This window comes from Pseudophryne corroboree, chromosome 2 (assembly GCF_028390025.1).
Source record: "Pseudophryne corroboree isolate aPseCor3 chromosome 2, aPseCor3.hap2, whole genome shotgun sequence".
NCBI classification, from domain to species: Eukaryota; Metazoa; Chordata; class Amphibia; order Anura; family Myobatrachidae; genus Pseudophryne; species Pseudophryne corroboree.
The window spans coordinates 584,109,657-584,131,730 of NC_086445.1; positions in this window are offsets into that span (position 1 = coordinate 584,109,657).

Genomic DNA, 22,074 nt, shown 5'->3' on the forward strand with positions numbered 1-22,074 from the left:
GCCCCCACCAAAAAAGAAGCAATCAATCTCTCCTTGCACAAACTGGCTCTACAGAGGCAAGATGTCCACTTCATCATCATCCTCCGATTCCTCACCCCTTTCACTGTGTACATCCCCCTCCTCACAGATTATTAATTCGTCCCCACTGGAATCCACCATCTCAGGTCCCCGTGTACTTTCTGGAGCCAATTGCTGCTGGTGAATGTCTCCACGGAAGAATTGATTATAATTCATTTTGATGAACATCATCTTCTCCACATTTTCAGAAAGTAACCTCGTACGCCGATTGCTGACAAGGTAAGCGGCTGCACTAAACACTCTTTCGGAGTACACACTGGAGGGAGGGCAACTTAGGTAGAATAAAGCCAGTTTGTGCAAGGGCCTCCAAATTGCCTCTTTTTCCTGCCAGTATACGTACGGACTGTCTGACGTGCCTACTTGGATGCGGTCACTCATATAATCCTCCACCATTCTTTCCATGGTGAGAGAATCATATGCGGTGACAGTAGACGACATGTCAGTAATCATTGGCAGGACCTTCAGTCCGGACCGGATGTCAGCACTCGCTCCAGACTGCCCTGCATCACCGCCAGCGGGTGGGCTAGGAATTCTTAGCCTTTTCCTCGCACCCCCAGTTGCGGGAGAATGTGAAGGAGGAGATGTTGACGGGTCACGTTCCGCTTAACTTGACAATTTTCTCACCAGCAGGTCTTTGAACCTCTGCAGACTTGTGTCTGCCGGAAAGAGAGATACAACGTAGGTTTTAAATCTAGGATCGAGCACGGTGGCCAAAATGTAGTGCTCTGATTTCAACAGATTGACTACCCGTGAATCCTGGTTAAGCGAATTAAGGGCTCCATCCACAAGTCCCACATGCCTAGTGGAATCGCTCTGTTTTAGCTCCTCCTTCAATGTCTCCAGCTTCTTCTGCAAAAGCCTGATGAGGGGAATGACCTGACTCAGGCTGGCAGTGTCTGAACTGACTTCACGTGTGGCAAGTTCAAAGGGTTGCAGAACCTTGCACAACGTTGAAATCATTCTCCACTGCGCTTGAGTCAGGTGCATTCCCCCTCCTTTGCCTATATCGTGGGTAGATGTATAGGCTTGAATGGCCTTTTGCTGCTCCTACATCCTCTGAAGCATATAGAGGGTTGAATTCCACCTCGTTACCACCTCTTGCTTCAGATGATGGCAGGGCAGGTTCAGGAATGTTTGGTGGTGCTCCAGTCTTCTGTACGCGGTGCCTGAATTTCGAAAGTGTCCGCAATTCTTCGGGCCACCGACAGCATCTCTTGCACGCCCCTGTCGTTTTTTAAATAATTCTGCACCACCAAATTCAATGTATGTGCAAAACATGGGACGTGCTGGAATTTGCCCAGATGTAATGCACGCACAATATTGCTGGCGTTGTCCGATGTCACAAATCCCCAGGAGAGTCCAATTGGGGTAAGCCATTCTGCGATGATCTTCCTCAGTTGCCGTAAGAGGTTGTCAGCTGTGTGCCTATTCTGGAAAGCGGTGATACAAAGCGTAGCCTACCTAGGAACGAGTTGACGTTTGCGAGATGCTGCTACTGGTGCCACCGCTGCTGTTCTTGCTGCGGGAGGCAATACATCTACCCAGTGGGCTGTCACAGTCATATAGTCCTGAGTCTGCCCTGCTCCACTTGTCCACATGTCCGTGGTTAAGTGGACATTGGGTACAACTGCATTTTTTAGGACACTGGTGAGTCTTTTTCTGAGGTCTGTGTACATTTTCGGTATCGCCTGCCTAGAGAAATGGAACCTAGATGGTATTTGGTACCGGGGACACAGTACCTCAATCAAGTCTCTGAATTAACGATGGATACCGGAACCACGTTTCTCACCGCCCAGGCTGCCAAGGCCTGAGTTATCTGCTTTGCAGCAGGATGACTGCTGTGATATTTCATCTTCCTCGCAAAGGACTGTTGGACAGTCAATTGCTTACTGGAAGTAGTACAAGTGGTCTTCCGACTTCCTCTCTGGGATGACGATCGACTCCCAGCAGCAACAACAGCAGCGCCAGCAGCAGTAGGCGTTACACTCAAGGATGCATCGGAGGAATCCCAGGCAGGAGAGGACTCGTCAGACTTGACAGTGACATGGCCTGCAGGACTATTGGCTTTCCTGGGTAAGGAGGAAATTGACACTGAGGGAGTTGGTGGTGTGGTTTGCAGGAGCTTGGTTACAAGAGGAAGGGATTTAGTGGTCAGTGGACTGCTTCAGCTGTCACCCAAAGTTTTTGAACTTGTCACTGACTTATGATGAATGCGCTGCAGGTGACGTATAAGGGAGGATGTTCCGAGGTGGTTAACGTCCTTACCCCTACTTATTACAGCTTGACAAAGGCAACACACGGCTTGACACCTGTTGTCCGCATTTGTGTTGAAATAATTCCACACCGAAGAGCTGATTTTTTTTGTATTTTGACCAGGCATGTCAATGGCCATATTCCTCCCACGGACAACTGGTGTCTCCCCGGGTGCCTGACTTAAACAAACCACCTCACCATCAGAATCCTCCTTGTCAATTTCCTCCCCAGCGCCAGCAACACCCATATCCTCATCCTGGTGTACTTCAACAGTGACATCTTCAATTTGACTATCAGGAACTGGACTGCGGGTGCTCCTTCCAGCACTTGCAGGGGGCGTGCAAATGGTGGAAGGCGCAAGCTCTTCCCGTCCAGTGTTGGGAAGGTCAGGCATCGCAACCGACACAATTGGACTCTCCTTGGGGATTTGTGATTTAGAAGAACGCACAGTTCTTTGCTGTGCTTTTGCCAGCTTGTCTTTTCTTTTTTCTAGCGAGAGGATGAGTGCTTCCATCCTCATGTGAAGCTGAACCACTAGCCATGAACATAGGCCAGGGCCTCAGCCGTTCCTTGCCACTCTGTGTCGTAAATGGCATATTGGCAAGTTTACGCTTCTCCTCAGACGCTTTTAATTTTGATTTTTGGGTCATTTTACTGAACTTTTGTGTTTTGGATTTTACATGCTCTCTACTATGACATTGGGCATCGGCCTTGGCAGACGACGTTGATGGCATTTCATCGTCTCGGCCATGACTAGTGGCAGCAGCTTCAGCACGAGGTAGAAGTTGATCTTGATCTTTCCCTATTTTAACCTCCACATTTTTGTTCTCCATTTTTTAATGTGTGGAATTATATGCCAGTATCAATAGCAATGGCCTACTACTATATTTACTGCGCAAAACTAAAATGCACCACAGGTATAGCATGTAGATGGATAGTATACTTAATGGATGACGAGTGACGACACAGAGGTAGGTACAGCAGTGGCCTACCGTACTGCTATATATAGTATACTGGTGGACACTGTCAGCAAACTGCAAAACTAAAATGCACCACAGGTATAGAATGTAGATGGATAGTATACTTAATGGATGACGACACAGAGGTAGGTACAGCAGTGGCCTACCGTACTGCTATATATAGTATACTGGTGGACACTGTCAGCAAACTGCAAAACTAAAATGCACCACAGGTATAGAATGTAGATGGATAGTATACTTAATGGATGACGAGTGACGACACAGAGGTAGGTACAGCAGTGGCCTACCGTACTGCTATATATAGTATACTGGTGGACACTGTCAGCAAACTGCAAAACTAAAATGCACCACAGGTATAGAATGTAGATGGATAGTATACTTAATGGATGACGACACAGAGGTAGGTACAGTAGTGGCCTACCGTACTGCTATAAGTATATATAGTATACTGGTGGACACTGTCAGCAAACTGCAAAACTAAAATGCACCACAGGTATAGAATGTAGATGGATAGTATACTTAATGGATGACGAGTGACAACACAGAGGTAGGTACAGCAGTGGCCTACCGTACTGCTATATACAGTATACTGGTGGACACTGTCAGCAAACTGCAAAACTAAAATGCACCACAGGTATAGAATGTAGATGGATAGTATACTTAATGGATGACGACACAGAGGTAGGTACAGCAGTGGCCTACCGTACTGCTATATATAGTATACTGGTGGACACTGTCAGCAAACTGCAAAACTAAAATGCACCACAGGTATAGAATGTAGATGGATAGTATACTTAATGGATGACGAGTGACGACACAGAGGTAGGTACAGCAGTGGCCTACCGTACTGCTATATATTGTATACTGGTGGACACTGTCAGCAAACTGCAAAACTAAAATGCACCACAGGTATAGAATGTAGATGGATAGTATACTTAATGGATGACGACACAGAGGTAGGTACAGCAGTGGCCTACCGTACTGCTATATATAGTATACTGGTGGACACTGTCAGCAAACTGCAAAACTAAAATGCACCACAGGTATAGAATGTAGATGGATAGTATACTTAATGGATGACGACACAGAGGTAGGTACAGCAGTGGCCTACCGTACTGCTATAAGTATATATAGTATACTGGTGGACACTGTCAGCAAACTGCAAAACTAAAATGCACCACAGGTATAGAATGTAGATGGATAGTATTCTTAATGGATGACGACACAGAGGTAGGTACAGCAGTGCACTCTGCACTGTACTCCTCCTATATAATATTAATTATGTCACAACTGAGGGCCTGAGCTGACGGGAGGCAGCCTCAGTTGTAGGGGCTGAGATGTACCGGAACCTGGGAGGTTGTATCAGACCCCTGGACATGTAAGTAACATGAATAATAACTGCCCGAAGGCGTGACCACGACAACTTGGATAAAAGTCAATGATGTTTATTATGACAACTCCGCAACACAGCAGCAATAAAAGAAAACGTAAAAAGTCAGCAAAGAATAAATACAGTTCCTGGGTACTACAGGATGGCAGGAGCCACAGGGCACTGGTAGTGTGAGATAGTTCTTATGATCTTCTAGATGGAAAGTCCTTACCAGGCCCGACTGTAGCAATGGAGATAACCCAGGATTGTGCCAGCTGGTGTTCCAGGAAAAGCTGGGTTGCTGAAGATAAAACAGCTGCTGTGGATACTGGCTGGAACCAGACTGTTGTTAGTACGGAGTGGATACTGGCTGGAACCAGTTAAATAATAAATGAACTTGGGAGCGATGAAATATGAACTGAAATGTAGAACTTGAGAGCGGAGAAATAATAATACCGGTGGAGAGTGGTAAAGTGTAGAAAGGACACCGGCCCTTTAAGAGAAGCTGTACTCTGCTGGAAGCTGAGCTGGAAGCAGGTAAGGCTGTAGCTGGAAACAGATGAATCCACAATGGGTTGGAGAGTCAGGCTACACCGCAGGTGGAATGCTGGTGCGGGTCTCTATGGTGGAAGTCTTGAGACAGGAGCTGGAACCTGGAAGACAATCACAGGAGAGAGACAAACAGGAACTAGGTTTGACAACCAAAGCACTGACGCCTTCCTTGCTCAGGCACAGTGTATTTATACCTGCAGCAAGGAAGGGATTGGCTAGGCAATTATGCAGATTATCAATACTGAGAACAGATTGGTGGAAATGATCAGCTGACAGAATCCAAGATGGCTGCGCCCATGCAGACACTTGGAGGGAAGTTTGGTTTGTAATCCATGTGGTAATGAAAACAGTAATGGCGGCGCCGGCCACCGGAGACAGGAGGCGCCAGGCTGACAGATGCACATCCAACCACGCGGACACAGCGGAGGCCGCGGCTGACGTAATCGCCACTCAGACACTCTGCATGCAGAAGTTCAGGGACGGCGGCGGAGGCCGCGGGAGACGCCATGCCAGGTGTAATATGGCGTTTACTGTGACAGCGTCCCAGAGTGACAGGAGAGGATACAGGAATGTACACATCAGGATAACAGATGGGATCCGGTCCTGGAGCGCTGAGCCAGCCTTAGGAGGCATCTGATGGGTAAGAAATGGCGTCCAGATACCCGGATCGTGACAGCACCCCCCCCCCTTTAGGAGTGGCCCCAGGACACTTTTTTGGCTTTTGAGGAAACTTGGAATGGAATCTCCGGACCAAGGCAGGAGCATGGACATCAGAAGCATTGGTCCATGAACGTTCCTCAGGACCATAACCCTTCCAGTCAATAAGATATTGTAGTTGACCGTAACGGTGACGTGAGTCCAGGATCTTGGCCACTTCATACTCAACGCCTCGTTGAGTTTGGACTTTCGGAGTTGGAGGAAGTGAGGAATGAAACCGATTCAAGATCAGCGGTTTCAACAGGGAAACATGGAATGTCCTGGGTATTTTTAAGAAGGGAGGCAACTGGAGTCTGTAAGCAACAGGATTGATGACTTGTTCAATCTTGAAAGGACCGATATAGCGAGGTGCAAACTTCATACTGGGAACTCTTAACCTCAAATTCTTCGTGGATAACCATACCCGATCACCCACCTTGAGAGCAGGAACTGCTCGACGCTTCTTATCCGCAAACTTCTTGTACCTGAACGATGCCTTGAGCAGAGCTGATCGTACGCTCTTCCAGATATTGGCAAACTGATGCAAGGTGATATCCACTGCGGGAACAGAAGTTGCTGGAAGCGGTTGGAACTCAGGGACTTTAGGGTGGAATCCAAAGTTAGTGAAGAATGGTGTTGAAGCAGATGAAGAATGATACTGGTTGTTATGACAGAACTCGGCCCAGGGAAGTAATTGAACCCAGTCATCTTGAGAGGAGGACACATAGATGCGGAGGAAGGCCTCCAAGTCCTGATTCACCCTCTCGGTTTGACCATTGGTTTGAGGATGGTAAGCCGTGGAAAACTTTAGCTTGACTTGGAGGACTTGACATAAACTTCGCCAGAATTTGGCTGTGAATTGAACTCCTCGATCTGAGATAATTTCTTCAGGAAGACCGTGGAGTCGGAAGATCTCTTGTATGAATACTTGAGCCAACTTGGAAGCTGACGGAAGACCGGTGAGAGGAATGAAGTGTGCCATCTTGGTGAACCGGTCAACTACCACCCAGATGGTATTGAACTTGTTGCACATGGGTAAGTCTGTAATGAAATCCATCGACAAGTGGGTCCATGGTCGACGGGGAACGGATAGTGGAACCAGTTGCCCCGCAGGCGACTGGCGGGATACTTTATGTTGGGCACACTTTGGGCAAGATGCAATAAACTCCAAGACGTCCTTTTTCAGAGTTGGCCACCAATAGGACCTAGAGATAAACTCCAGGGTTTTTTGGATACCTGTATGTCCGGCAAAACGGGAAGCATGGGCCCAATGCATGAGCTTCTTCCTTAGCATCGGCTTCACAAAACTTTTCCCTGATGGGGGCGTAGAGTCCATCCCTACCGTGGAGAATGCCAACGGATTTATAATAGGATGCTTGTCTGAAGACTCTGACTCATTTTCTTGCTCCCATGAGCGGGAAAGGGCATCGGCCTTGCGATTCTGAGAGCCCGGACAGAACTGGAGTTTAAAGTCGAACCTGGAAAAGAAAAGTGCCCATCTGGCCTGACGAGGGTTGAGACATTGTGCGCCCTTCAGGTATAAAAGGTTCTTGTGGTCTGTAAGTATGGTGATTGAATGAGAAGCTCCCTCCAACAGATACCTCCACTCTTCTAGAGCGAGCTTGATGGCTAGCAACTCCTGGTCGCCAATGGCATAGTTGCGCTCAGCTGGGGAGAACTTCCGGGAGAAGAAACTGCAAGGGTGTAAATGGCCATCTTTAGCCCTCTGAGATAACACCGCTCCTACTCCAACGGAGGAGGCATCCACCTCTAAGATGAAAGGAGAGTCGATGTCAGGCTGTTTCAGAACAGGCGCAGAGATGAACCTTTGTTTTAAAAGATGAAATGCTTGCATGGCTTCTTCAGACCACTTGGACGGGTTAGCACCCTTCTTAGTGAAAGCAGTAATAGGCGCCACAATGGTGGAAAAGTCTCGTATAAACTTTCGGTAATAGTTGGCGAACCCTAAGAACCTCTGGACCCCTTTGAGGGTTAAGGGTACCGGCCAATTTTGGATTGCTTGTAGTTTCTCAGGATCCATCTCTAGTCCGGAACCGGACACAATGTACCCTAGAAACGGAATGGACTTGACTTCAAAGACGCATTTTTCTAATTTGCAATAGAGATGATTGACACGGAGACAGGACAGAACCTCTTTAACCCAAAAACGATGTTCCTCTAAATCGTTGGCAAAAATGAGGATATCGTCTAGATAGACCACGACATGACGGTATAGAATGTCTCTGAAGATCTCATTGACAAAATGCAGGAAGACAGCTGGAGCATTGCTCAATCCGAAGGGCATGACGAGGTACTCATAATGTCCGTCACGGGTGTTAAAGGCGGTCTTCCACTCGTCACCCTCACGGATCCGGATGAGATTGTATGCACCTCTCAAGTCCAGCTTTGTAAAGATGGTAGCTCCGCTAACTCTGTCAAAGAGCTCAGTAATCAGGGGTAAAGGATAACGGTTCTTGATGGTAATGTCGTTCAAACCTCTGTAGTCGATGCACGGCCGCAGACCACCATCTTTCTTTTTTACAAAAAAGAAGCCTGCGCCGGCTGGAGAAGAAGAAGGTCGAATGAACCCCTTTGCTAGGTTCTCTTTAATATATTCCTCCATAGAATGCGTCTCAGGCAGAGACAACGGATAAGTTCGGCCTCGAGGTGGAACCTTCCCTGGAACGAGATCAATCGGGCAGTCCCATTCTCTATGAGGAGGAAGGATATCAGCAGAAGCTTTACTGAACACATCCATGAAATCTTGATATGGAGGAGGTGGAACATCAGACGACCTGGGGGAGGAAGAACAGACAGGCAATACTTTAAACAAACATGTCTCCGCACAGGAGGAACCCCATGCCAGGATTTGCGTAGTCGTCCAATCAATTGTAGGATTGTGAAGACGGAGCCATGGAAGGCCCAGGACCACAGGATGTGTGGCTCTTGGAATCACTAAAAAAGAAATAAGTTCGGAATGAAGAACTCCCACTCTCAGACGAACTGGTAGAGTCCTTAAAGAAATAACTGCATCAAAAATTTTGCTGCCATCCACGGCAGTTAAAGAAATGGACGAAGGAAGTCTCTCGGTGGGTAGGGACCACCGTTTAACATAGGCTTCGGTAATAAAGTTCCCAGCTGCTCCGGAATCAAGGAGGGCAATGACGTTCCGATAACGTTGAGCAACTTGAAGCGAGACTGGGAGATTACAATCTTGAGGAGATGGAGAGGAGATCATTACTCCTAGCCGGCCCTCTCCTTGGCGAGCTAGGATTTGGAGTTTCCCGGACGTTTGGGACAGGCATTAATGGTGTGAGACGGAGCTGGACAATAGAGACAGAGAAACTCGGAGAGACGTCTTCGGCGCTCAGCAGGAGTTAAACGGGAACGGCCAAGTTGCATGGGCTCATCTTTAGATGGTGACAGTTGACGAGGAGGAGGAGCAGAAGATTTTGGAGCAGATGATCTTCCACGCTCAGTTGCTCTCTCTCTGAAACGTAAATCAACTTTCGTGCAGAGTGAGATTAGCTCATCTAACTTAGAAGGTAAGTCTCTGGTAGCTAACTCATCTTTAATACGCTCAGATAAGCCATGCCAGAATGCAGCATACAGGGCCTCGTCGTTCCACGCCAGTTCGGATGCCAGGATCTGGAACTGTATCAGATATTGTCCTACAGTACGTGACCCCTGGCGTAAACGGAGAATCTCGGATGAAGCTGAGGTTACCCGGCCTGGCTCGTCGAAGATGCGCCTGAATGTTGACACGAAGGCAGTGTAGGAAGATAGCAGGGTGTCGGACCTCTCCCATAACGGTGATGCCCAATCAAGGGCTGAGCCACTGAGAAGAGAAATAATGTAGGCAATTTTTGTACGGTCACTGGGAAAATTGCCAGGTTGTAGCTCAAACTGAATCTCACACTGGTTGAGAAATCCCCTGCAGAATCTTGGAGATCCGTCAAATTTTGCTGGCGTTGGAAGATGAAGACGTGGAGCAGAAATGGGTAAGGTGGGTGGGGTTATAGCTGGAGTCACTGTGGTTGACGCACCAGACGCGCCTGATCCACGGAGAGTTGTCTGAATCCCATCCAGCCGAGTAGAGAGATCCTGGAGACAGCGGATGATGTGGCCCTGTGCAGCCTCCTGATGTTCTAGTCGGGCTGCCAGTTCTTGCATCGGCCTGGCCGCTTGATCCTGGTCTCCGGCTGGATTCATTAGGTCAGTGCTTACTGTCACAACTGAGGGCCTAAGCTGACGGGAGGCAGCCTCAGTTGTAGGGGCTGAGATGTACCGGAACCTGGGAGGTTGTATCAGACCCCTGGACATGTAAGTAACATGAATAATAACTGCCCGAAGGCGTGACCACGACAACTTGGATAAAAGTCAATGATGTTTATTATGACAACTCCGCAACACAGCAGCAATAAAAGAAAACGTAAAAAGTCAGCAAAGAATAAATACAGTTCCTGGGTACTACAGGATGGCAGGAGCCACAGGGCACTGGTAGTGTGAGATAGTTCTTATGATCTTCTAGATGGAAAGTCCTTACCAGGCCCGACTGTAGCAATGGAGATAACCCAGGATTGTGCCAGCTGGTGTTCCAGGAAAAGCTGGGTTGCTGAAGATAAAACAGCTGCTGTGGATACTGGCTGGAACCAGACTGTTGTTAGTACGGAGTGGATACTGGCTGGAACCAGTTAAATAATAAATGAACTTGGGAGCGATGAAATATGAACTGAAATGTAGAACTTGAGAGCTGAGAAATAATAATACCGGTGGAGAGTGGTAAAGTGTAGAAAGGACACCGGCCCTTTAAGAGAAGCTGTACTCTGCTGGAAGCTGAGCTGGAAGCAGGTAAGGCTGTAGCTGGAAACAGATGAATCCACAATGGGTTGGAGAGTCAGGCTACACCGCAGGTGGAATGCTGGTGCGGGTCTCTATGGTGGAAGTCTTGAGACAGGAGCTGGAACCTGGAAGACAATCACAGGAGAGAGACAAACAGGAACTAGGTTTGACAACCAAAGCACTGACGCCTTCCTTGCTCAGGCACAGTGTATTTATACCTGCAGCAAGGAAGGGATTGGCTAGGCAATTATGCAGATTATCAATACTGAGAACAGATTGGTGGAAATGATCAGCTGACAGAATCCAAGATGGCTGCGCCCATGCAGACACTTGGAGGGAAGTTTGGTTTGTAATCCATGTGGTAATGAAAACAGTAATGGCGGCGCCGGCCACCGGAGACAGGAGGCGCCAGGCTGACAGATGCACATCCAACCACGCGGACACAGCGGAGGCCGCGGCTGACGTAATCGCCACTCAGACACTCTGCATGCAGAAGTTCAGGGACGGCGGCGGAGGCCGCGGGAGACGCCATGCCAGGTGTAATATGGCGTTTACTGTGACAGCGTCCCAGAGTGACAGGAGAGGATACAGGAATGTACACATCAGGATAACAGATGGGATCCGGTCCTGGAGCGCTGAGCCAGCCTTAGGAGGCATCTGATGGGTAAGAAATGGCGTCCAGATACCCGGATCGTGACAAATTATACTGGTGGTCCCCAGTCCCCACAATAAAGCAGCACACTGAGCACAGATATGGAGTGTTTTTCAGGCAGACAACGTATACTGGTGGTCACTGTCAGCAAAACTCTGCACTGTACTCCTGCTATAGCTGCTCCCCAGTCCCCACAATTAAGCAGTGTGAGCACTCAGCACAGATATATTATGCAGCACACTGAGCACAGATATGGTATGGAGCGTTTTTTTCAGGCAGAGAACGGATAAAAACTGGTGGTCACTTATCAGCAAAACTCTGCACTGTACTCCTCCGAACAGCTGCTCCCCAATCCTCCCCACAATTAAGCAATAAACCAATCAACTTCTACAATAAACGGAGAGGATGCCAGCCACGTCCTCTCCCTATCATCTCCAATGCACGAGTGAAAATGGCGGCGACGCGCGGCTGCTTATATAGAATCCGAATCTCGCGAGAATCCGACAGCGGGATGATGACGTTCGGGCGCGCTCGGGTTAGCCGAGCAAGGCGGGAAGGTTCTAACCTGCCTCGGACCCGTGTAAAAAAGGTGAAGTTCAGGGGGGTTCGGTTTCCAAGAAACCGAACCCGCTCATCACTAATTTAGATATGGTAGGGGCATGTCCAAACTCACATCTAAATTGCAGCGTACAAATAAAGCTGTCCAGTGTTTGTGGGCTACATGGAAGAGCAGAGCAGCCAGGATTTACTGCACATTATAAAAATGTATGTATGTGCACCCTTTGCTTTGCAACATAGTTTGTCCAGGTGCATTATTACTTGCTCTTTCTAGGGATGGCCATCGACCATCGATGATTCAAAATCATTGATGGTCTATAGCCGATTTTAAATACTTTTGGTGTATAACCAGATGGTTATACACCATCGATGGTAGCTGTATGCATGATGGATTTCACCCCACCTTTTGATTTTAGGGCTGCCTGTTGCTGCACAGGGCTGCTAGGCTGTCAGCCAGCAGCCCTGCGCAGCCTCCGGCTCTTACACTGTGTGTAAGAGCCGGGAATGGGATGTCCATCCTCTTTAAGAGGCTGAGCTGTCACTCACAGCTTAGCCCCACCCCCAGCTCTTACACAGCTGAAGAGCGAGCACCCGCGCATGCGCATAAACACCGATAGTAAAAACCATCGATGGCTATGCACAGAATACTTAGCTGCCATTGATGGTTTGACTCACCATCCGCATTGATGGTAACCATCGCTGGCAGTAGCACCGATGGCTATCCCTAGCTCTTTCTAGCTTTATTCCCAACTCAGACTTAGGCCTTCAGTTCTTGCCAGGGATGAAACATAATTGCAGTGATACAAATTGTTTCAATTCAATACTGATCAAAAGTTTTAGAACAGCCCCAGTTTTAATTGTAATTAAAACATAGTGAAAATAAACAGTTGGAGTTCAAAAAAAAATCATATAATAATTTTGTTTAAATAAAATGTAAAATTGTTTATGAAGTTCTTCCCAACACCGTTGGAAAAGTTACCACAATTAATTATTACCAGTTATTTATATAGCACACGCATATTCCGCAGCACTTTACAGAGAATATTTGGCCATTCACATCAGTCCCTGCCCCAGTGGAGCTTACAATCTATATTTCCTAGCACTGGTACACACACACATTCACGCTAGGGTTAATTTTGTTGGGAGCCAATTTACCTGCCAGTATATTTTTGGATTGTGAGAGGAAACCGGAGTTCCCAGGGGAAACCCATGCAAGCACGGGGAGAATAGGGGACATGGTGGGAATCAAACCCATGACCTCAGTGCTGTGAGGCAGTAATGCTAACCATTACACTGGCCGTGCTGCCCAAATGCGTTGTACTTTGCTTTCACCCATCTATCAAGTGAATGCCAAACCAACTTGATGATATTAAAATCTAAAAGCTTCTCTGGCCATTCCATGATTTGAAATCTACCATCTTGCTGTTTTCCTTGAAAAGTTGTGACATAGCCTAGAGATATGTTTTGTGCATACATGCCTACATTGTGGCAGCTCCCTCTGGAAAGTAGGAGCCTGATCACATGGGAGGAGGCGTGGAGGAGGATGTACAGAGGCGTGGAGGAGGGCGTGGTGATGCGACTGCATCATCGTAAGCCTGGCCCCCGCTTTACAATGCCCACATTACCATCATTTGTAAAGTGGGGGGCGGGGCTACAATGACGTGATTTAACATGAATCGCTTCATCACCCCGCCCCCTTCTTTGTGATGAGATGCCGCTGCGACCGTGATATGCGGCGAGCGGTGGAGGAGGGGGGGGTGCCTCATGAAGGAGACTTGCCCACTTCCCTGGGGGGCTGGGAGTGCCAACCAATTTCTGGGAGCCTCCCGGCCTTTCCAGGAGAGTAGGCAAGTATGGTTTTGAGTCATTATCTTGGTGTAGGATCATCCTGTCCATCTATACCCCCATATGGTTATCTGTCTATCCGTCTATGGACCCTCCCGTTCGCCCGTCTGTCTGTCCATCTATGCCCCCTCCTGTCCTTCAGTCTAAACCCCCATATGGTGCTCTGTCGTCTTTCTGTCCATGCCGCCTCCGGTCCGGCCATACCCCAATATTGTGCTCTGTCTGTCCATCTGTCCGTTAATGCTGCCAAAGTCCATCTATGCCCCCATATGGTGCTCTGTTCGTCCATCTGTCCACCCATGTCTCCCCCGTCCGTCCATCTATGTCTCCACCCCCATCCTGCTGTAGTCAAGTAGTCTCTCTCCTGCTCGCTCCTTCTCCCTCCCTCTCTCTCTCACCCCTCTCTCTCCCCCTAATACTCTCTCTCTCACTACTCTCTTTCTCTCTCCGACCACCAACATCTCAAAGGTAAGCTTTAGGGTGACTGTTAGGGTTAGGCCCTGGGGGAGGGGGGTTAGGATTAGGCACTAGAGGAGTGTAAACCGTAGCCGCCGCCGGAAACCATAATCAGGCCTATACAGATAGGCATCATGAATATGACATAAATTATATATACAGGTTGAGTATCCCTTATCCAAAATGCTTCAGACCAGAAGTATTTTGGAATAATTACCATAATGAAATATCATGGCGATGGGACCTAAGTCTAAGCACAGAATGCATTTACGTTTCATATACACCTTATACACACAGCCGGAAGGTCATTTTAGCCAATATTTTTAATAACTTTGTGCATTAACAAGTTTGTATACATTCACAGAATTCATTTATGTTTCATATACACCCTATACACACAGCCTGGGGGTCATTTAATACAATATTTTTAATAACTTTGTGTATTAAACAAAGTTTGTGTACATTGAGCCATCAGAAAACAAAGGTTTCACCATCTCACTCTCACTCAAAAATTCCGTATTTCCGAATATTACGTATTTCGGAATATTTGGACATGGGATACTCAACCTGTATTGCATAGCTAAACAGTATACATACCTCATTGTTATTTGAAATGTAAATGTATGAAGTTGTCACATTGTTTACATACTGTATGTATTCAATAATCATACATATAAAACATGCAGGCTAAGTATCTAGTACTTTATTTTGTCTCTTTGCTGACAATAATTGCTAGTAATACTGGGCATACTGTATTACTGGGTATATTACTAGGCAATGCTATTAAAGGTCAGCTTATTGAGCTTTACCACTTCTTTGCATCTTCTTTAACATTATTTAGTAATGTACATTCATTCTGGGAATTTCTGCTGTTAATGGAAATCTTACTTGGTATTACTTCTACCGATGAGAATCTTATTGGGTGTTCTATTCATTTTAAACACACGTTGGGTAACATGCTTGGATAATACCAGTGGATGCGGTGGCACAGACTGGCAATCAGTACAGGCTGACATAATATCTTGTAGTACGTGGTATAACAGTACAGAAGGAAAAAGCTGCCATGCTGTTTGTGGTGCAGTTTACTATAGTTTCAGCACTGCACCAACAACATACAGTATATATTGGAGAAAAAGCCACTGAGTGGTCCAAATAGATTTTCTGATACTGGCCCTTCAGATTGCCGCATGACATATATTTTAAGCACCCAGAAATTCCTAAATATATGGTACATAAAATATATATATATATTGATATATATTGAGGAAGAGACACCTTTGGAATATTGTAAGGATTAAAGTGCAACAATACGCAATTGTATCTGTGAGAATCTAAAAAAATGTATAGGAAAAAGTACAAAGGGAAGACAGACAAAGGCAGAGAGAGGAAGTTGTGACTCATGAGCAACAATGATTGGAACAGACCAGTGGTTCTCAAACTGTGTGCTGTAGCACCCTGGGGTGCCTTGGAACACTAACAAGGGTGCCTTGGATTGGTGGTCCAGGACCAATTACAATGATGGTCAATGTAATACTGTATGTGGACAAACAGAAGCAAATCTTGTCCCTCACCACACACCTAAACCTAAGGATGATATATAAAAACACTTAATATAATATTTCCTTAAAACATTTTCAGTAAGAAACATTTGGCCTAGGGGTGCCGTGAAAAAAATTCTGATGCTCTAGGGCGCTGCGAATCAGAAAAGTTTGAGAACCACTAGAATAGAGTATAATGAAGGAACACTTGGGATACTTAGAATGAATAAGAAAATTAAGAGCCAGATTTGTGAGGAAAGCAAAATCTTGCAGTGTGTACAGGACTACAAGGGCCAGTAATAAGTTACAGCAAAAGTAGGGGCAGAAAAGTTATTTAGCTTCATCTTCTAACATCTGCATACTGTATGTTGGCAGTACCTTTATTGCCACACGACTGGCAGATTATACATACAGCTTGCTCCAAAAATGTACACTGATGCAAGCTAATTAATCAAAAAAGGGAAGAAACAAACCTCTCAGTAGGATGCTGGCAATACGCTCATTTGAGCTTTTGGTTATAGAGGGTGCCATCTGAGAGCATATGGTTATCTCATTAACCAGTTCACTATGATTACAATAATGTTAGACCAGTATAATTTGTGGTTAATGCAACAACCAATAAAGTAGCATAGAAGGCAGTATAATATATACAGTATTTCCAATTATACAGTGGTCAGTGTAGATGCTGCTCTAGCTTCTACTTTGGAAATCTGACACTACCTGCATGTTCTAATTTGTTTCCAGTGCAGGAAAGCACACTCATCTCCTATAGCCAGGTGTGGTCATCTATGAATGGAACTAGATGGAGCCATGCTATTTATGAACCAATCATGTCTTAAGGAAACCTTGCATAGATGACTTATTTTCATGTTGGGTTGTCACAAATCTAACACTAGTTTACACTTACCTCAGATTAGTAACAGGAGGAGGATAGTTGCTGTGTGTCTCACAGCACTGAGGTCATGGGTTCGATTCCCACCATGGACCTTACTGTGTGGAGTTTGTATATTCTCCTGTGCTTGCATGGGTTACCTCTGGGTGCTCCAGTTTACTTCCAAAATCCAAAAATATACTGGTAGGTAGGCTTCCCACAAAATTAACCCTAGCATGAATGTGCGTTTGTGTACATGTGGTAGGGTATATAGAGTGTAAGATCCACTGGGGCAGGGACTGATGTGAATATACAAATATTCTCTGTAAAGCGCTGCTGAATAACTGGTAATAAATAATAATAAATAAATAATGTTTTTCACTGCACATGTCAAAGTGGGATGTAGTTATGTGACCGGCGATCACAATACTGACGACTACATCCCGTCTGCCTCTAAATCCCGACAGTCGGCATGCCGACTAGTAGGAACTATTCCCACTCATGGGTGTCCACGACACCCATAGAGTGGGAATAGAACCTGTGGCGAGCGCAGCACTCATCTCCTATAAAACAATTAACAAGTGGCGCTGGACAACCAGAGTAAATTAAAACATTTATTTTCTTAAATGCATATAAAAATTACAACAACCTCCCGGGGGTGATAAATCTTAAAACATCACAATGTCTGGATTAACACTGAATGAGCCTAATTAATAGCATATAATTAGTTTGTAAATAACACCTGGAAGATAAACAGCCTTTTATGGGTTATATATATGCACACTATTATTACTAATTGATAGAACAATAAGTCACTAGCAACTGTTTACTATTTAGCTAAATAGTAAACAGTTGCTAGTGACTTATTGTTCTATCAATTAGTAATAATAGTGTGCATATATATAACCCATAAAAGGCTGTTTATCTTCCAGGTATTATTTACAAACTAATTATATGCTATTAATTAGTCTCATTCAGTGTTAATCCAGACATTGTGATGTTTTAAGATTTATCACCCCCGGGAGGTTGTTGTAATTTTTATATGCATTTAAGAAAATAAATGTTTTAATTTACTCTGGTTCTCCAGCGCCACTTGTTAATTGTTTTATTGGTTGTGTTTTAAGGGATTGGCAATTCCCTTTTTCAAGAGGCTGCTGACAACCAAGTGCAGTGCTACCCACCTGAGCGCATAGCTTTTTCCATTTTACTCATCTCCTATAGCCAGGTGTGGTCATCTATGAATGAAACCAGATGGAGCCATGCTATTTATGAAGCAATCATGTCCTAAGGAAACCTTGCATAGGTTACTTATTTTCATGTTGGGTTGGCACAAATCTAACACTAGATTACACTTACCTCAGATTAGTAAGAGGAAGAGGATAGTTGCCATGTGTATGGTAGGGATATCGCCAGCCATCGATTGTTAACAACCAACGATGGTTTCAACATGTCAAAGTGGGATGTAGTATGTGACCGGCGGTCAGGAGACCGCCAGTCCCAATACCGACAGCATGCCGACTAGCAGGGACTATTCCCACTCGTGGCGAGTGCAGCGAACCCGCATCTGTCCTTATACACTGTAAAAGGGCATTCTTGGGCAGTGACCGGGAGGTGGCTAATCAGATGCACAGATAAATAACTTATTGGCATGTTATTGAAGTGTCATGGCATGTTGTAGGAGTGGTAGAGAACTCAGACATTGGAGGCCATACTCTAAGCAGAGAATCTGCACCTAGCATGGGGCAGGAGCAAGTTTCGATGGTGCCTCTGATGATAACATCTAAAGATGTTCCAAGCGGGACTGTTGCTATCTAAAGATGCACAAAGTGGGTGTCTCATTCCATGCACATTCAGATTCACGATTGTACACCAGGGGAAGGGCTGATTCTAGCATTACACTTAATGCTACAATTATTATTAGTTAGTTTAGCAAAATAGCAATAAACTCACACACCTAGTATAATGGCTCCAAACACATGTAAGCTTTATTATGAAAATAAAAATATTTACTGAGATCATCTACTCTGTATATATAACACAAACAAAAAAACAGTACACTTTGTTCTGGAATATCCCTTTAAGTGATTGGTCTCACTGGGAACCAGGGTAATTACAGTAATGTCTACAAGTTAAAGGGTCAGATTCTTATAGGATGAAACTGACAATATTTTGTGCAATGGGTTAAGATGTCAGTCTCACGTAGATGTGAAGTGACCTGTGGCAGTGATGTGATTCATTGATTGCTCTGATCTGTCATGTTTCTGCCCAAGCTGTCCCAGCATCTCCTGTCTTGTAGGTTTAACTGAATACAAAATTAATGTATTTCCACTTCAAAAGCTGCATAAAATCAGTTTCCCATCAAAGGGATTTGAAGTTATCGATCTGAAAGGAATGTGAAGAAAAAATCTGTTGTGTCAACTAATGCGCACTGCTAAAGCTAACAACACACTGTCTACATAAACATCAAGTTTATTGGGTTGTCTGTGCAGCTGTTAAATGAAAATCTCGGGAGGAGTTAGGAGTGTAGGAGCTATAGACTTCACTATGGCCTGTGTATAGTTTTATAGACAATTTAAAATCACACCTATTACCAATAATCCAGTCGAGAAGGCTGATTGTGAGCCATTAGCACTAGCATGTGAGCCATTAGCACTAGCATGTGCTAAAGTGAAGCAGTGTAGTGCACCAGCATCAGTGCATGCAGGTGCTTGGCTTGGCCTTGGCCACTTGCCGTATGCGAACGTAGAGGCACTTGTACAGTATATACAGTTATTGATACTTCAAACAACATAGTGATTGCTACCTATATGTAGACCAGGCATTCCCAACCACGGTCCTCAAGGCACACCAACAGTGCAGGTTTTAGTGATATCCAAGCTGCAGCACAGATGGTTAAATCAAAATAACTGAGCTACTAATTAAGTCACCTGTGCTGAAGCCTGGATATCACTAAAACCTGCAATGTTAGTATGCCTTGAGGACCGTGGTTGGGAATGCCTGATGTAGACAATGAAAAGAGCTGCAGACATCTTCCAAGAATTGACCGATTTTATTTTCTGTATGGTATAATACAATAAAGAAATGTAATTAAATTGATTAATTGATAAAGCAGATACATCCTCAAGCATTACACTACATTTTAAATAGTGTCTAAAATGTGTGCAAACAGCAATGTAAATGACACAATTATTGTAATCCTGAAAAGGTGTGAAATTGTTATTGTGTACAGTTAAATGCATTAAACACTACAGAGGTTATTAAGATTGTTATTCATAGCTAAAAAAAAATTGTTATGTTCAATGTTCTTCTTGGTATATGTCAATCAAACATAAGAATGTAATTTTTTAAAATAAGTAACACTGTAGAGATTATGAGCATGTTAGGGCATACCACAAGTTACGTTCTTTTGATGCATGGTTAAATTCTGCACACAGGTAAATAGGAGCTAATCTCAGGAAAGCAAAGTGGGGCTTGTGTAGGTTCATTAAAATGTACATCTCGGGGCGTGGCCTGGAGGCTGATCAGGCAGGCTGTGCTTTCTACGAGCTCCCAGGGACCAGGGAGTTTTTACAGCTCAATACAGCCTCCCCACGCTTGTTTTCTGATTTAAAGGCCCTGTCCTGCATTTCGAGGAGGGGCGCCCAAGATGGCTGCTTCACCTTTTGTATGCTCCTGATCATCTCCATAAAACAGCTTAAATTCACCACAACTGACCTATGAATCATCATAAATATCCAAGGACTTACCTTTAACTTGTACTACTCTACGCGGGCATATCATCAAAACCAACGGATTGCATTCCTGCGCTGAGATACACACTGGATTGAATCCTGGACTGAATCCTCTGCAAACCTCCACTGAGAAATCCTTCAGTTTAGCAGCTGCTGCACTCTGCATTGGACATTGCCCAGATAAGGTACTGTGGATTACAACCTATCTTTGGCTACATCTAGCCCCTCACTAAGACATCATCCACCTCTGTTCTCTGAGCAACTAATAACTGACTTATTGCATTAATCTACTAATATCAGTATATTCAGGCTCTGAATTGCTGAAGGCTCACTGTCTCAACTCAGGATCCATTTCCCAGGACATGTTATCACTTCCCCCCACACACAAGAAACCTACTTCAAAGGCCTCTCACACTGAGACTTTTCACACCTACACAGTAGGAATTGGCTTCTAACACCTTCCCAAAAGTCTGCCTATGCTAGGATAATTGATTAAATCAGCAGCTATTTTATTTATCACTTGCTTCAAATATACCCAATAGGTTATAGCAATAACTTTGTTCATAAACCCATTAGAATTTTGGACCAAATACCGATTGGGGGAAAACAAAACACAAAAAGGAAGAAAAAAAAAACAAAAACAAAAAAACACTGCTTTCTCTCCCTCTCTCATCATCATATGCAGCTCAAACTCATAGTAATCTGTCATTGATGACCAAATGTATACATATTGCTCCAGCTTCATTCTTTCACTCCGCCCACCACGTTCTGCAGTTCCTATCACACCATCACAGGCTTCTATTCTCCAATCCCTTGGCATTTTAAAAAGAAAACACAGGCGCATTCGTGGGAAGCGAGCAGGCAGGAAACTTATTTCCCCCGGTAACCATCTACGTCCTTTGCCCACCTGCTCACCCCCATACACAAAGAACAATCAAATAGAAGTAATACCCAAAAGACGGCCCTATGTTTGGAAGGACAGAACTGTCAACTCTCGCTTTGTGACCCCCATACCCAGAGCTCCTGCACTTAACATAAAGAAAACTGAAGGCCCTCTGGTATGCCCAATCAGGTCAGTCCTTTGTAATGCCAGATCTATAAGAAACAAGACTGCAACAATTGCTGACCTTATTGAATCTGCAGATCTAGCCTGTATTACAGAGACCTGGCTAGACGAAAATGCAGCACCTATATTGGAGGCTGCGGTACCAACAAACTACTCTGTCATCCACAACCCAAGACTGGACCGCAGGGGTGGCGGGGTGGCTATCTGCTTCAAAAAAGAACTTAAACTTAGGGTCCACCCTATTGAAATTACTCGCTCATTTGAGTGCATTGCTGCCCAGAGTTCGACAGGATTAGGTTTCAGAGTACTTCTCATCTACCGGCCACCTGGAGATGGAAAGATATTTCTACAAGAAATTGCAGACACTGTTGCTGGCCTGGTTCTGGAACATCAAAGATGGCTCATCCTCGGGGATTTCAATGCATGGGTGGATGATGAGCTCTCACGCCTTGGCCAAGACCTCCTGTGCACAATGAATGGTCTGGGCTTCACACAGATAATTCCCTCTGCCACACATAAAAGTGGTCACACTCTTGATCTTGTCTTTCAGATTGGATTAGAAGTCACTGACCTAAAAATAAACCCAG